The sequence below is a fragment of the Pleurodeles waltl genome, chromosome 9, assembly GCF_031143425.1.
Source record: "Pleurodeles waltl isolate 20211129_DDA chromosome 9, aPleWal1.hap1.20221129, whole genome shotgun sequence".
Taxonomy (NCBI): Eukaryota; Metazoa; Chordata; class Amphibia; order Caudata; family Salamandridae; genus Pleurodeles; species Pleurodeles waltl.
This window is the reverse complement of record NC_090448.1, coordinates 794758788-794775211: the sequence shown is the minus strand read 5'-3', so window position 1 is coordinate 794775211 and position 16424 is coordinate 794758788.

Here is a 16424-nt window from a genome sequence, read left to right as displayed (position 1 = left end):
ATCCCACAGGACCCAAGAGGCTGAATCTACTGACGGTGAGGGCACCAGTGGGACAGAGGGCGAAGGGAGCACCACGGCGGAGACTAGAGGGGACAGTTCAGACATGGATACCTCCTCTGATGGAAACTCCCAGGTGGCGGCGGACACCTCTGTGCCCACCCCAGCTACAGGTACAGCCACCACCCCCGTACCAGCACTGCCCTCCCAGCAGCCCCTCAGGGAGTTTCCTGTGCCCGTTCACCCAGGAGAGTGGGCATCTCCTTCGCCCCAGGCACCTCAGGCCCTGCCCAAGTTAGCCCTGCTGCCCTGAGTGAGGAGGCTATTGACCTCCTGCAAACCATCTCTGTTGGGCAGTCAACCATTGTGAATGCCATCCAGGGGCTGGCAGCCCAAATGCAACAGACCAGTGCATTTCTGGAGGGCATTCACACTGGCTTGGCGGCCCAACAGAGATCAATCCAGGCTCTGGCCTCCTTTCTGATGGCAGCCATTGTCCCTGTTCCCACCCTTCCACCTCCAACTTCCTCTTCCCAATCCCCTCAACCCCAACCTAGCCCAAGCACACAGTAAGACGAGCAGGCACCCAGGACAACACACAAGAGGGGACATGGCAAACACAAGCACCACACTTCATTCCACAAGCACTCACACAAACACCATCCAGAAGCAGACATACCAACATCCACTGCCTCCACTGTGGCCCCCTCCTTCTCGTCGTCCACCTCCCTCCCAGTAGTGTCTCCACTCACACCTGCATGCACTACATCCTCATCCACTACCACCATCACCAGCACACCTATCAGTACACACCCCTCACTGGCAGTCACCACCGCCACATCCGTGCACACATCCCCTGTGTTCTCTCCCACTGTGTCTGTGCCCCCTCCCCCCAAAGTACACAAACGCAAGCACTCAGACACCCAACAGCCATCCACCTCACAAAAGCATCCAGCCCATGCACATGCACCCGAACACAGCAGACTGACACCTCCTACCACCACTGCATCTTCCTCCACTCCCAAACCATCTCCCTCTTCCCGCCCCAATGTCCCTAAGAAGCTTTTCCTCGTTACCATTTACCTCTTCCCTACCCCTCCCCCCTTCGTCCCTCACGTCAGGCCAGGGTGGTCAAAACCCAGGCAAGCACCTCAGCCACCCAGTCCAGGGGCACAGTAGTTTCCCCGGGAACTCCAGGTGGGAAAGGATCCCGGCCACCAGCCAGCCAGACGGAAAGGGTGTCTGCCCCAAGTGCTTCAAGGAAGGGCAAGGAGCCAGCCCCAGCTGCAGGAAGGAGAGGTAAGGAGCCAGCTCCAGCTGCAGGAAGGAAGGGTAAGGAGACAGCCCCAGCTGCAGGAAGGAAGGGCAAGGAGCCAGCCCCAGCTGCAGGAAGGAAGGGAGGGCAGGGAATGGCAAGGGGCCAGCCCCAGCTGCAGGAAGGAAGGGCAAGAGTCCTGCAACAGCAGGCAGTAGAGACAAGGGGCCTGGTGCTGGGACTCAGTCCGAGCCACCACCACCAACCATGGTGGTGTAGCCGTCCGAGGCTGCAGGGGATGGCCTGGAGCCTCCCCCCACCACTACCAGCTCCACCAGCAGCACTGCCAGCAGCACAGCCGCCAGCAGCACTGCCACCAGCAGCAGCAGCCCCAGTGGGCAGTCATCCAAGGCTGCAGGGGATGGTCTGGAGCCTCCCCCCACCACTACCAGCTCCACCAGCAGCACCGCCACATGCCCCAGTGGCAGCCGTCTGAGGCTTCAGGGGATGGGCTGGAGCCTCCCCCACTACTACCAGCTCCACCAGCAGCACCGACACCAGCAGCAGCAGCCCCAGTGGGCAGCCGTCCAAGGCTGCAGGGGATGGGCTGGAGCCTCCCCCCACCACTACCAGCTCCACCAGCAGCACCGCCACTGCCACCGCTGAACAGCCGTCACCGCAGGCGGACAGTGTATAGTCCTGCGTCCATGGGTTGTTGTGCGGCCTGGACCCTGCAAATCCTGTGGGTATGACACCCAGCTGAGAGACTGTGACCTTGCACTCCCCATGGTCTCCATCACAGGGCATGATGCCCCCTCCAGAACCAGTGGAGAAGACATCCACTAACCCCATCCTCCCCAGGATGAAGATCTCAAGGCACGATGCCCCCTCCAGAACCAGTAGAGAAGACATCCACTCACCCCAACCTCCCCAGGATGAAGCTCACTGGGCATGATGCCCCCTCCAGAACCAGTGGAGAAGATATCCTCTAACCCCATCTTCCGCAGGTTGAAGATCTCAGGGCACGATGCCCCCTCCAGAAACAGTGGAGAAGACATCCACTCACCCCATCCTCCCAAGGCTGAAGCTCACTGGGCACAATGCCCCCTCCAGAACCAGTGGAGAAGACATCGACTAACCCCATCCTCCCCAGGATGAAGATTTCAGGGCACGATGCCCCCTCCAGAACCAGTGGAGAAAACATACACTCATCCCATCCTCCCCAGGATGAAGATCACGGGGCACGATGCCCCCTCCAGAACCAGTGGAGAAGACATCCACTCACCCCATCCTCCCAAGGCTGAAGCTCACTGGGCACAATGCCCCCTCCAGAACCAGTGGAGAAGACATCGACTAATCCCATCCTCCCCAGGATGAAGATTTCAGGGCACGATGCCCCCTCCAGAACCAGTGGAGAAAACATACACTCATCCCATCCTCCCCAGGATGAAGATCACGGGGCACAATGCCCTCTCCAGAACCAGTGGAGAAGACATCCGCTAACCCCATCCTCCCCAGGATGAAGATCTGAGGGCACAATGCCCCCTCCAGAACCAGTGGGCAAGTCACCCACTTGAGAGACTGTGGCCTTGCACTCCCCAGGAAAGAGCACATGGCATGTTGCACCCTCCAGAGCCAGTTGGCAAGTCACCCACTTGAGACTGTGGCCTTGCACTACCCAGGACAGAGCACAGGGCATGTTGCCCCCTCCAGAGCATGTGGGCAAGTCACCCACTTGAGAGACTGTGGCCTTGCACTCCCCAGAACAGAGCACAGGGCATGTTGCCCCCTCCAGGTCCAATGGCGTTGTACCATCTTCTGGCTGAGGTGCCCCCCCCCCATTCCCTGTCCCGCTGAGGTGCCTGGCTATTTTCGACCTGATGCCCCTTATATCATATGCACAACATCATAAGAAAACACAATACACAGAGTTACTAAAAATAAAGGTACTTTATTTTTATGACAATATGCCACAAGTAACTCAGTGAGTACCCTCAGTAAGAAGGTAAGTAATATACACAAGTTATATGTACACAAACCCAAAACAGGTAAGTAAGAGTCAGAAAAGTAATGCAAACAGTGTAGAATTACAATAGATTGAAATAGGCAGACATAGGTATAGGGGCAACACAAACCATATACTCCAAAAGTGGAATGCAAATCACATATGGACCCCCGACCTATGGGAACTTGTAGAGGGTCGCTGGGACTGTAAGAAAACAGTCAGGGTGTCCAAGATACCCAACCCCAAGACCCTGAAAAGTAGGAGTAAAGTACACCTACTACCCCAAAAGAGCACAATAGTCGTGATAGGGGGAGTCTGCAAGAACAACAAACACCAGCAGTGCACTGAAAACGGATTCCTGGACCTGAGGACCTGCAAAGCAAGGGGACCAAGTCCAATAGTCGCAACAGTGTCCGGGGGGGCAGGAGCCCAGGAAACCCCGGATGAAGGTGCAAGGAAGCTGCCTCCGAATGGAAGAAGCTTGGATTTCTGCAAGAACTAAGAGGACTAGGAACTTCTCGTTTGGATAGAAGATGTCCCACGTCGCGATGAAGGTTGCAGAAGTGTTCCTACGCAGAAATACCGCAAACAAGCCTTGCTAGCTCCAAGGGTCGCGGTACAGGTTTTTGGGTGCTGCTGAGGACCATGAAGGACCAGGATGTCGCCCCTTGGAGGAGGAGATAGAGGGGGCGCTCAGCAACTCAGAGAGCCCTCACAGAAGCAGGCAGCACCTGCAGAAGTACCTGAACAGGCACTTGGAAGATTTGTGAACCGGAGTCCACGCAGAGTTACAAAAGAGGGTCCCACGACACCGGAGGCCAACTCAGCGGGTTGAGCACTGCAGGACGGAGTGCTGGGGACCCTGGCTAGGCTGTGCATGAAGGAAATCCTGGAAGAGTGCACAGAAGCCGGAGCAGCTGCAAATCACGCAGTACACAGGTTTGCCGTCTAGCGTGGGGAGGCAAGGACTTACCTCCACCAAACTTGGACTGAAGAGTCACTGGACTGTGGGAGTCACTTGGATAGAGATCCTGTGTTCCAGGGACCACGCTCGTCAGGATAAGAGGGGACCCAGAGGACCGATGATGCAGTCTTTTGATGCCTGCGTTAGCAGGGGGAAGATTCCGTCGACCCACGGGAGATTTCTTCTGGGCTTCTGGTGCAGGGTGAAGCCAGGCGACCCCCAGAGCATGCACCAGCAGGAAACAGTCGAGAAAGCCGGCAGGATGAGGCGCTACAATGTTGCTGGTAGTCGTCTTGCTACTTTGTTGCGGTTTTGCAGGCGACCTGGAGCAGTCAGCGGTCGATCCTTGGTAGAAGTCGAAGAGGGAGATGCAGAGGAACTCTGGTGAGCTCTTGCATTCGTTATCTCAAGAATTCCCCAAAGCAGAGACCCTAAATAGCCAGAAAAGGAGGTTTGGCTACCAAGAAAGGAGGATTGGCTACCAAGAAAGGTAAGAGCCTATCAGAGGGGGTCTCTGACGTCACATGCTGGCACTGGCCACTCAGAGCAGTCCAGTGTGCCCCCAACACCTCTGTTTCCAAGATGGCAGAGGTCTGGGACACACTGGAGGAGTTCTGGGCACCTTCCCTGGGAGGTACTGGTCAGGGGAGTGGCCACTCCCCTTTCCTTTGTCCAGTTTCGTGCCAGAGCAGGGCTGGGGGATCCCTGAACCGGTGTAGACTGGCTTATGCAGAGATGGGCACCATCTGTGCCAATCAAAGCATTTCCAGAGGCTGGGGGAGGCTACTCCTCCCCAGCCCTTCACACCTATTTCCAAAGGGAGAGGGTTTAACACCCTCTCTCAGAGGAAATCCTTTGTTCTAGGGCTGCCTGGACCCCAGGAGGGCAGAAACCTGTCTGAGGGGTTGGTAGCAGCAGCAGCTGCAGTGGAAACCCCGGAAAGGCAGTTTGGCAGTACCCGGGTTCTGTGCTAGAGACCCGGGGGATCGTGGAATTGTCCCCCCAATACCAGAATGGTATTGGGGTGACAATTCCATGATCTTAGACATGTTACATGGCCATGTTCGGAGTTACCATTGTGATGCTATACATAGGTAGTGACCTATGTATAGTGCACGCGTTTACTGGTGTCCCCGCACTCACAAAGTTCGGGGAATTTGCCCTGAACGATGTGGGGGCACCTTGGCTAGTGCCAGGGTGCCCTCACTCTAAGTAACTTGGCACCCAACCTTCACCAGGTGACATATAGGTGACTTATAAGTTACTTACTTATGTGCAGTGTAAAATGGCTGTGAAATAACGTGGACGTTATTTCACGCAGGCTGCAGTGGCAGGCCTGTGTAAGAATTGTCTGAGCTCCCTATGGGTGGCAAAAGAAATGCTGCAGCCCATTGGGATCTCCTGGAACCCCAATACCCTGGGTACTTCAGTACCATATACAAGGGAATTATATCGGTGTACCAGTGTGCCAATGAGACTTGGTAAATGTAGTCACTAGCCTGTAGTGACAAATTTGGAAAGCAGAGAGAGCATAAACTCTGAGGTTCTGGTTAGCAGAGCCTCAGTGATACAGTTAGGCACCACACAGGGAACACATACAGGGGACATACTATGAGCACTGGGGTCCTGCCTGGCAGGATCACAGTGACACAAGGGCTAAAACATACATACATACAGTGATATTGGGGGTAACATGCCAGGCAAGATGGTACTTTTCTACACTATATTTATCTTATTACACTGTTTGTACTCTATTGTAGTTGTCCTTGCATTATTCCTGAGGGGTACAGGGTGAATATGTTATGTTACTGCATCTGCTTGTGTGTATGGTGTTGGGGGTGGGGGTGTTGCATGTTGCGTTTGAGTGTTACTCTCTTTTTCCTCCCCCCTCCCCTGTGTGCTAGGCGGCAGTGCTCACCGTCATCGTCTTTGCCGTCGTTGATGTTCGTAGTGGAGGAGCACGTAGAAGAGCATGGGGAAGACACTCAACTCAGGCTCCATGGCGTCATGGTTGTTCCCTGAGTCTCCACAAGTGAGTCGCTTCCCTTCTGTGCAGAGCTTCCGCCAGGCTTTTGATGTCGTTGGTACCGGCCCGGAAAAGTTGGTGGTTTCCTGTCTCGTAATACAGTGGGTGGAACATTGTCTTCTGCCTGGCTGTAGGCAGTTACCGCCGTGGTGCCTGTTGATTCCACCCTGGCGGTCGGTGTGTTAAAGTGGCTGTCTGGCTGAGCTGTTTCCGCCGTGGTCATAATTTCGCAAATATTACCACCGGCCTGTTGGCGGTATTATCGCCACTTTATCACCGACCGCCAGGATTGTAATGAGGGCATTGATTTTATTACCTGCAGGGGTGGACTAAATGATGAATCCAGTGTAAGAATGGAAATCCCATTTTTTGATGAAAGCAGTGTGCATTGCATCAAGTGTGTAAAGGATAAGCTTGAACAATGGGGGAATAAAGGTTACCAAATCCATCAAGATTAAATATTCTCCAATGTTTGACCTGGCAAGACAGCCCACAACAAGTCGCCAACACCATAATTTCTTTTCCACCTAGGAGCACAGTTTTGAGGGACATCGCTGGCCATTCTAGACGTAAATCATACCAAAATGACCTAATTATGTATAAAGACTTTGGTTCGGTAGTAGAACCTGCCACTTTATGAATACTACTACAATCAATTGGGCCAAGCTTGCTGGTACTTGTGCAGATTGATCCTAGTGTAAATTCAAGTACATTCCCACAGTTGCTTAATACCTGCTGATGGAACATTAGGGGCTATAACGATCTTTCCTCTTCACCCGAACACTGGGACCATTTATACATGTTTAAATTAATCTGTCTGCAAGAGACCTGGCAATTAGGCTCAATTCCTTGGCCTGACTACACTGAATATCATTTGCCTGCTATAAGATCGACCATGGGAGTGCACCTCCGGTAGCATCTCAATGTATGTTCTCAATCAACTAGGCCTCACTGCAACTATTATGGCTGAATTAAAAGGTGCTGTTCTGATACTCAAACTTGGTACAGCAATGGGTCAAAACACCCCTAGTTCTTGCCAAAATATATATAAATCCAAATTTGGATTTAAAAAAAGGGACGCAACAGAATTTCTAATCAAGACTTCAAACCGGTTAAGACTGGATCACCCAAACTCCATACGGGTTCTAGCGGGTGACTTTAATGATGATTTCTTATTAACCACAAAGGAGCTAGAGTGACTGGACGTGGAGGATGAGTTCTGCGCAATCCTACCACTAAATACACCTCCCACCACTAAATAACCTACATCCACCAGATGCTCTAAGCTCTGTAATACGCTAGCTTGCGCCCTTAATACCCTGTGTCTGTGCACGGTGAATGGTAGGAGCATCACTGATCATGATGCTGCAAACATGCACGTCACACCAAAGATTGCCAACTCTAGATTATTTTTGGGCAATGATCCAAGATTTTCATCAATTCTTGGAGTTTAAAATCGAGCACACTCTCACAAGTGACCACGCCATTCTGTCATGCTCTCTTCTTGGAGGTTGCTCCTTTACATAAGGAAAGATTCCCGGGGCAACAGGCAGACTTGGAACTGGTTAACAGGATGAGGTGGGACACGAAAGCTGAAACCTTGATAACAAAGCAATCTCAAGATTATTTGCTGGCCGTTGGAAAAGAGCACCCACTTTCAATAGAAGGTTTGCAGGAATTCATCAATGGCCAGCGCAGTGCCCTTGTTAGATTTCAACCCGAACCATGTGCCCCGTTGAACCACTGTTTAGGCCTCACTAGAAGCCAAGAATTGACTCTGCCGAAAAGAAAGCTAAACAGAAACATTAGGGCAGCACGTAAAGACCAAAAAAAAACAGCTCACAAGGATGAAATCAAATTGCTGCTTAACAATTATAGGCGTCACTTGCATGAAGAAATGCAGCACACCCTGGACACGCAATGGACAGCGGTGTTTCTTGCAATTAAAGACGGGGACTCTAAAAAAAATTGTCTCATGGTTTAGAACTTGCCTGAGAAGCAGAATAAAAAGGAATCAACTAACATCTCTGCTTCAGGATGGACAACATATATTTCATCACCTTATGTCGATCCTACTCTCTTGCAGGAGATAACAGTGGCAAAGCAAAGCATGGGAGTAGTCCCAGGTGAAACTTTGATTCTATCAAACATAACTTTATTTCAATTACGTTATGTAACCATAAAAGTACATTTAATGATACAGATAAGACAAAACATTGAAGACAAAATGCATATTTCAGCAGAAATTTACAGTGTTCAACTACTGGTACCTTTAAAAAATCCATACTATTCATAGGCTCAAAGTCTTAATAAAGTGACTAGTGCCATAAATAAGTAGTAAATCATCCAAAGCTGTAACAATGCAAAATAATAACTATAAAACAGTATTGCATAAAAACATTTCACCTATGCAAACGTGTACATAGAAATCAGTCCTGTCCTAATCTAAAAATGTAAAGAGGGAATGCCATTTACGTTACAAACACCGAACTTAGATTAAACCATACAGCAGTTTGCATCGTATTTAGAGTCCCAAGGATACATAATACTTCATATTAAAATATAAAAATGGTATGATCTGACCCTAATCACAGAGGAGATGGTCTGAACTACCTGGGCATCGAACCGCTTGGCAGGCGCATCTAGCCCCAATGGTCTTCCCGCCAGTATTGTCAAGGCAGCCAAAGAATAATGGTCTACTCATTTGATCCCATTGTTTGACTCTTGTTTGTTACGCAATCAGGTGCCGGAGAGTTGGCAGGGATCCCTCCTAGTGCCTATCCACAAGGAGGGATCATTTGACAAGCCTGAAACCTTTTGACTGATCACCCTGTTAGACTTGGAGGAAAAGTGCTGTGCAAAAATTCTCCTTAAAGAGCTAGAGGCTTGGGCGCAAGATAAAAACATCAGCCCGGCCACATATACTGACTTTCAAAAGGGTAACGGGACAGTTGAATTTGCTGTGTATATCAGCCTTGATCAAACATGCAAAAACAAAGTGTGCAGCCTCCTTCTACAGTGCATTCATTGATTTCGCTACAGCTTTTGACAAAGTGGATAGGGCTCTGCTGTGGACTACACTGTCAGCATAGGGAATTCCATCTTGCCTCTTGTCAGCCACAACAAGCCTGCATTCCAACACGAGTCAAATTAAGAGTTTCATCAAGTGGTTTACTTCAGCAAAGAGCTATACTGAGGCCTCAAACAAGATTCCTTATTGTCCCACTTTTTGACGTTTTTGTTGCTGACTTGAACGACAGTATAAGTGCTGCCAACAACTTTCCACCAACAATTTCAGGAAAAAGACTACATTTGCAGGAATGGGTTGATGACACCATACTACTAGACCAAATAGCGATTGGGCTTCAAAGATTCTTATCCAGCATGGCAGAATACTGTAAAATAAACAAGCCCAGTATTAACACCACCAAAACCAAACATGTTTTTGGTAAAAAGAAGATCGGATATGAGGTCTAGGCATAAATGGACAAAACGTGGAGTGTCCAACATCAAGTATCTAGGAGAATGGCTAAATGACCGGGGCTTTCCAACCGCCCCATTGAAGCACTGACAACAATAGCGAATGTCCTTACTTTTGCAATCCAGCGTTTGCTTAAGAACCTCTCAGGCGTGATCTTTCTGCTATCCATTAAATAATTGATTGTAAACTGATGCCTGTGTTTCCATATGGATCTTTTGTGTACAAGACTTGTATTGCAAGCTGGCTGAATCGGGCGTCATGTCAATGCTATAGATTCCTATTCAAGCTACCAGCCTTCACAGTGCAGGCACAAATCTGCCTGGAGTTTAATTTGGCACGCCAAGAGTATGTACTCAATGCAAGGTTTTTATTCATGTGTGGCAAGGTGTCAGCAGCTGAGCCTGGAACCTTAAAGCAGCTCTTGTGGGCTATTGTCCAACATAAATCATCACATTCATGTGTGTTTTATCAGACCGTGATTGAACAACTTGCTGTCAAAGAACTCCTGCAACTGCTATTACAGCAAAAACACTTTTGAAGATTCTGTTGAAGAAAGCCAGGCTACTTTCAGCCCATGAATATCTACAAACCATCTGTGCGAAAGTAACGCACATCTTACAGAGGGTTATATTAACCAAAAATCGTTCCGGCATATCTATTGCATCCAACAAAATGTAATGTTAAGATCCAACTCCTGCACTTGTGGCTTGGCCTGGTACCGCTTAAAGCATATAAGTACTGATGCTTAACAAGCACCCAGGATACCTCAAGCAGGGGCTGTCGCACTACAAAGTAAATTCACAAATTCTCTGCTTATGCCTCTTTCTGTCCTCTATTGGACGCTATTGGCTTCTTCCGATCTTCAGACAACTGAATATAAGGTCCTGTAATGTGGCAGTCGCAGAATGCCTGAAGATGGAATCAAACCAACTAACAGCAAGAAATTTGTAAAATTAATGATGGCTGCATCATTATTGCTGAGCACGGCAACATTGGGGCATTAGAAGGGCCCCTCTTTTATGCATTTTCTAGATAGGCCTTTTGGTTGACCTCTCATCCTGCCTCAGGAAGTGGAGGCCAGTCAAAGCTGTTAGGATTATGACGATTATGGCATTGGAGTGTAGGATGGATGCACACAATCTTGCATTTGCACTTTAGATTTTAGGAGGGACTTTCCTTCTGCAACCAACCCTGCATGGATCTTAGACTCCAGTATCAGAATCTGCTGTGAATTGTATTGAACTTTTAGTGAGAATCTGACAGGAGTGGCACATTATTTTGCACCTGCACTTTCTCAGGGGCCGTAGACCAATGTATGGTGGATCTGCCCTGGATTGTACTCGCACTTTAGACCCTAGGAGTACTCCTGCTTTTGTAACGTAGGTCGCGCAATCCACACAGCAGCTTTTTGACCCTAGATCTTGGTTCTAGAACCCATTGTTACTTGTATTAAAATATTCTGTCACTTTAGATCTCCTGTGGCCACAGTTTTGTGCACATAGCTGATCTGCATGTTAATTTTTAGCATGTAGGCTTTCTAGCACTGCAGAGGGGCCTAGGTCACAGAATGCGCTTTCCTGTTCCCATGAAAACGTGCACTTTATTAATTTTACTTTAACCCCTGAGATTGATGCAGTTGTTATTTATTTAGAGGTGTATTTGTTCAGACCATGATTTCATAAGGTATTTTTCTTGGGGGTGTGATACCTGAATAGCGGTTTATGCAATATGTGTATTCTATGTATTTTTTAATGTTGTGGTACTTTGTACAATGGGTGTATGGTTTGCAATGATTTTATCTGTGCAAATAATTTTTTCTGATTCTGAACTGCTGTACGTTATTTGAAAGTCAGTTTCTATTCTTCCTCAAGTAAAAGTGATGGTTTGTTTATAACTCATGTTGACTTATTAATAAAAACAAATGTTGTTCTCTTAAAAAAATCACACCAATTAAGTGTTAACATCTCTATATACAAATTCCAAAGCAGTCGATAGAAGAAAAATTTGGCAATAGCATGCTAGGATGACAGCATTTTTTGTGAGCTAAATGAAATACAATTTGGCTGCATGAACCATTGAGAGACCACAGTTGATTCAATACAAGCAAGAGATGAGGCAGTCGCATAGTTGCGGGGAATACTGTCTACCCCCGTTTTATGATGTTGAACATGCATGGATCGAAAAGGGATTCTAACCAAAGGTGTGAGACATATTGCTTCACTGTCAACATTTTAGCAGCGATCTCAAGAACTCTGTAATCACCAATATTCAGAAACCATCAAATCGAGAACCTGTGTATGCTTTAAGGAATAAAATTCTTGATTGCTTCACTGTAAGATGGGCCTAGATGTAATCTGACCACACAATACCCCAGAGACATATAGGAGTCAGAGAGATGAACATGTGTACCCGAGGCATCGTGGACTGTATTATTACGGTTGCAGAGGAACAATCTTCTGTATTTTCTGGTTATAAACCATAATCTATAAGGACGCTAAGGTGTCTGGGCAAAAATCCCTCCGTCTTTACTTTATGCCCTAGAGCACATCGAAGTTTCGAAATGTTTTTTTTAGATAAACTGGAGGGTTGCTTTTTGAGGAAACTCTCTTCCACAAACTCAGCCCTCTTCGCAGCAACCTTAAGGCTTGAGATGAGCCTGCGAAGCGCTTTTTTTCAAGGTCTCGCTGGGGTTGTAAGTTGGGTGGTTAGCATGATGAACTGTGGTGATGACTCTTTGAGATCATTGTTAAAAAAGAAGTCTTGGCCGGTAGCAGGTCAGAATACACCTTTGGCAGGAATTTCATATGTGCCATAGGTTTCCTACAGTTAGACCCTGCCTCCATTCCCACACTTCCTCAGTCACAGTTAAAAGCCATCCTCAGGCAATTAACCTGGCTTGCTAGCCTTCGCCGGGATAAAAAGGCCTGCGCACACAGGCAGGGTTTTCAATTTGTAACCAACACCATTCTGTTGAGAAAAATGCAGCCCTACCTTAGTTGGAACCTGCCTCACGGGATCAGGCGATTCTGGCTCCTATTGCGTCAGGGGCTGCTTCCCCTCAACTCATTGCAGGCCAGATGGTACGGTTCTTAAGCCACTTGTAATCTTTGTTATAATGCCGATCAAGACCTGAACCATGTAGTTTTCATATGTCCGGTCTTGATGTCTTTCCGCCGTAAGTGGATACACCCTATCTGTCTCAAACTTTCATTACGCACAGTTACTGAGCTAATGTCAGCCTTTTCTGACCCCCCCCAATGAGATGTTTTGCTATGGAGTTTTTAACTTCTTTAAAAGTTTTTTATCCTTGTATTAAATTCAGTTTTCATATTTTGTTTAAAGTTTGTTCAGGAATAATGTTTGATTTACGCCATCAGATGCTTTTGGGGGGGTGGTGGTCGTATATATAATATTGTGTTATTTATCCATTTTATGTATTTATTCTTTTATGTGGACCTCTATAGAGTTCCGTATCATAATAAACTTATACTTGAACTTGAAACTATAAGGACACTACTCATATTTGAGGGTCATATTTGGCAAAGGACATGAGTAACTGAATGGAGAAAACCAAAGACCTATGTGTGTGAAAATAAATAAAGGACAGGAGGGAGTATGAACGTAAACCCTAATGTTGAACTAATCACTGCATCCCCAGATAGAAATGGACTGACTTTCTGAGCTGGAGTTTTCTGGATGCCTATATACTACCTTAAAACCCTACCATGATTCCAGGGAAAGCAAAGTGATGACTAAACCGTAGTCAAGTATGTAATCATATGCCAATCAAAAGCTCTCACAGTACCCAAGTTTTATATCCACCCCCATTTGTTTCACTTCTCAGATATTGGGAAGAACTTTGGACTTTACTAACATGGTATTGTCTTCTGTAAAAGACTCAAAGTTGTAAACAATTGGATGGGAATGGCTCACAATAGTTGCTTTTACATCTGGTAAATAGTATGTAAATAGTATGACTAAGGGCCTGATTTAGATTTCAGCAGACCTATAACTCCGTCACATCGGTGACGGATATCCCGTCCACCGAAATATAAATTCCATTATTTCCTATGGGATAGCCGTCACTGTTTTAACAGAGTAAACCATCCGCCAAAATCTAAATCAGCCCATCAAAAAAGATGAGATGAGAAATTTGAATGCGAGGGAGCTGCCAGCTGTTCCTCCATTTTGCTTCGCCCTGAAGCTGTCACCTAAGACAAAGACTACCCAAATAACTATATCCCATATGACCACGTTTAGTTAATGCTACTCCCCAGGCCATGTTTGGTAAGGATTGGTCCCCTTTTTACTAATTCTGCCGCCTAACAAGCTTCTGTCTCTAAAATGCTGTGACATCTCTTTTTTTAAAAATTTCTTTATTGTTATAAAGTCAGCATTCATTTACAACATATTCGAAGCAGTAGACAGACATACAGCGAAACGACCGTTGGAGTAGTGATAACATTTGTAGTTACTCTCCCTCCGTTTTCAGTTATATTTGTCAATTTTGGTAGCTACTTAAGCTTGCTTATTGTTACATCAACATTATAAGAGCTATTAAACTCAAAACCACCAGTACTAGTCAGGCTCAGAATGTCGTAAGATGTCCCTGTACTCTGTCCACATCTGCCGGTATTGTGTGCAATATTAGTCACATATCTCTTGGTCCTCATACATATATGGTACTTATTATTGTGGAACAGACAGTGCTATAGGAGATCTGGTTGTGGTCGCATAGACTGTCACAGACCTTAGTCGGGCCACCCGTAGAGGGGTCCTGCCTCTGCGGACCTAGTTGTATTAAGATTTGGGTCATGGCTTCCCATGCCCTCAGGGCCTCTCCCGCCCCTGCATCCCTCCTGGGTTTTCTCATATTTGACTGTTCGGCCCCTGCCCATTCCAATAAGTCTTGTCTCCATTCACTTAGTGTTGGGGGCTGAGGGCTATCCATTGTATGGCAATTCGGCACTTAGCCACCACTAAGCCTAAGATTGTGCATCTTCTAGTGATTGTTCTTTAGGGATTAAATGGTAGGAGCCCCAATAGACAATCAGTGATAGTTAGGGAGACGTCCCATCCCGTCACCGCTTTTAAGTGTTCTAGGATCTGTGTCCAGAACTTCGATATTTTCCTGCAGTACCAGACCATGTGGACAAAGTGTTGCACCTAGGACAAGAGCTGGGTCTAAAGGGGTATATTTGGCTAAGGCGCTGAGGGAAAAAATATGTATACAGTTATATTGGATTTGTTTAAATCTGGCCGAAGTAGCCACCCCACAAAACCCTTAGTGAATTTTTTTCCAGTCTAAGGGAAAGATTTGTTCTGCCCAGTATTGTTGCCATACTTGTTCAATTCTCTGTGGCTTTGGGTGTCTGTCAGTGGGTAGAGCCCGATATATATTGGTAATAAAGCGTCTTCCCCCTGCCATGTCTAGGAGAGTGGTCAGTGTAGAGGTCGGGTCTGGTGCACTATGGAAAGTAGGCCATAGTTGGTGTACCGTGGCGGATATTTTGGCATACTGAAGGAACTGAACCCCCCCAGGTGGAACCATGGTTGTGCCTACAGAAAGGGTATAAATCGTTCCTCTGGGTAGAGGTCCGCTAACATTATGCATCCCCCCTCTTGCCCTTTATCCACCGACATGACTTGTGCTATGTGCTTGACCTGGGGGATTGTCCCGAAATCCAAATCTGAAGCAAAAGGGGTTCCCCCCAGGACCGTTATGACTGTCCTGTCCCAAATTAAGCCCATAAGGCATATTAACTGTGGAAAGTGCTTAGGTATACCCGCTCCTGACAGTAAAAGTTCCCCCAATTGGTGACCCCCATGTGACCCCTCCAGGAGTCTTCTCTCCCAGTTCCACTCCCCATTCAACCAAGAAACAGCATGTTGGAGCTGGGATGCATAATTGTACAGCTCCAGGTCTGGGACATCTAAGCCACTCTCAGCCCATCCATGCCTCAGGGTGGTTAGCCCAACTCGGCTTCTCTTACCCTGCCAGATCAAGCCAATTAAGATTGTGTCGAGAGTGGTCAGTGTAGAGGTCGGGTCTGGTGCACTATGGAAAGGAGGCCATAGTTGGTGTACCGTGGCAGATATTTTGGCATACTGAAGGAACTGAACCCCCCCAGGTGGAACCATGTTTGTGCTTACAGAAAGGGTATAAATCGTTCCTCTGGGTAGAGGTCCGCTAACATTATGCATCCCCCCCTTGCCCTTTATCCACCGACATGACTTGTGCTATGCGCTTGACCTGGGGGATTGTCCCGAAATCCAAATCGAAGAAAAAGGGGTTCTCCCCAGGACCGTTATGACTGTCCTGTCCCAAATTCAGCCCATAAGGCATATTAACTGTGGAAAGTGCTTAGGTATACCCGCTCCTGACAGTAAAAGTTCCCCCAATTGGTGACCTCCATGTGACCCCTCCAGGAGTCTTCTCTCCCAGTTCCACTCCCCATCCAACCAAGATACAGCATGTTGGAGCTGGGCTGCATAATAGTAGAGCTCTAGGTCTGGGACATCTAAGCCACTCTCAACCCATCCATGCCTCAGGGTGGTTAGCCCAACTCGGCTTCTCTTACTCTGCCAGATCAAGCCAATTAAGATTGTGTCGAGCTTGAGAAATGCCCTCATCGGAATTTCACAATAAGAGCCCTGCATTATATATAGACACCTGGGGAGGACCACCATCTTCAC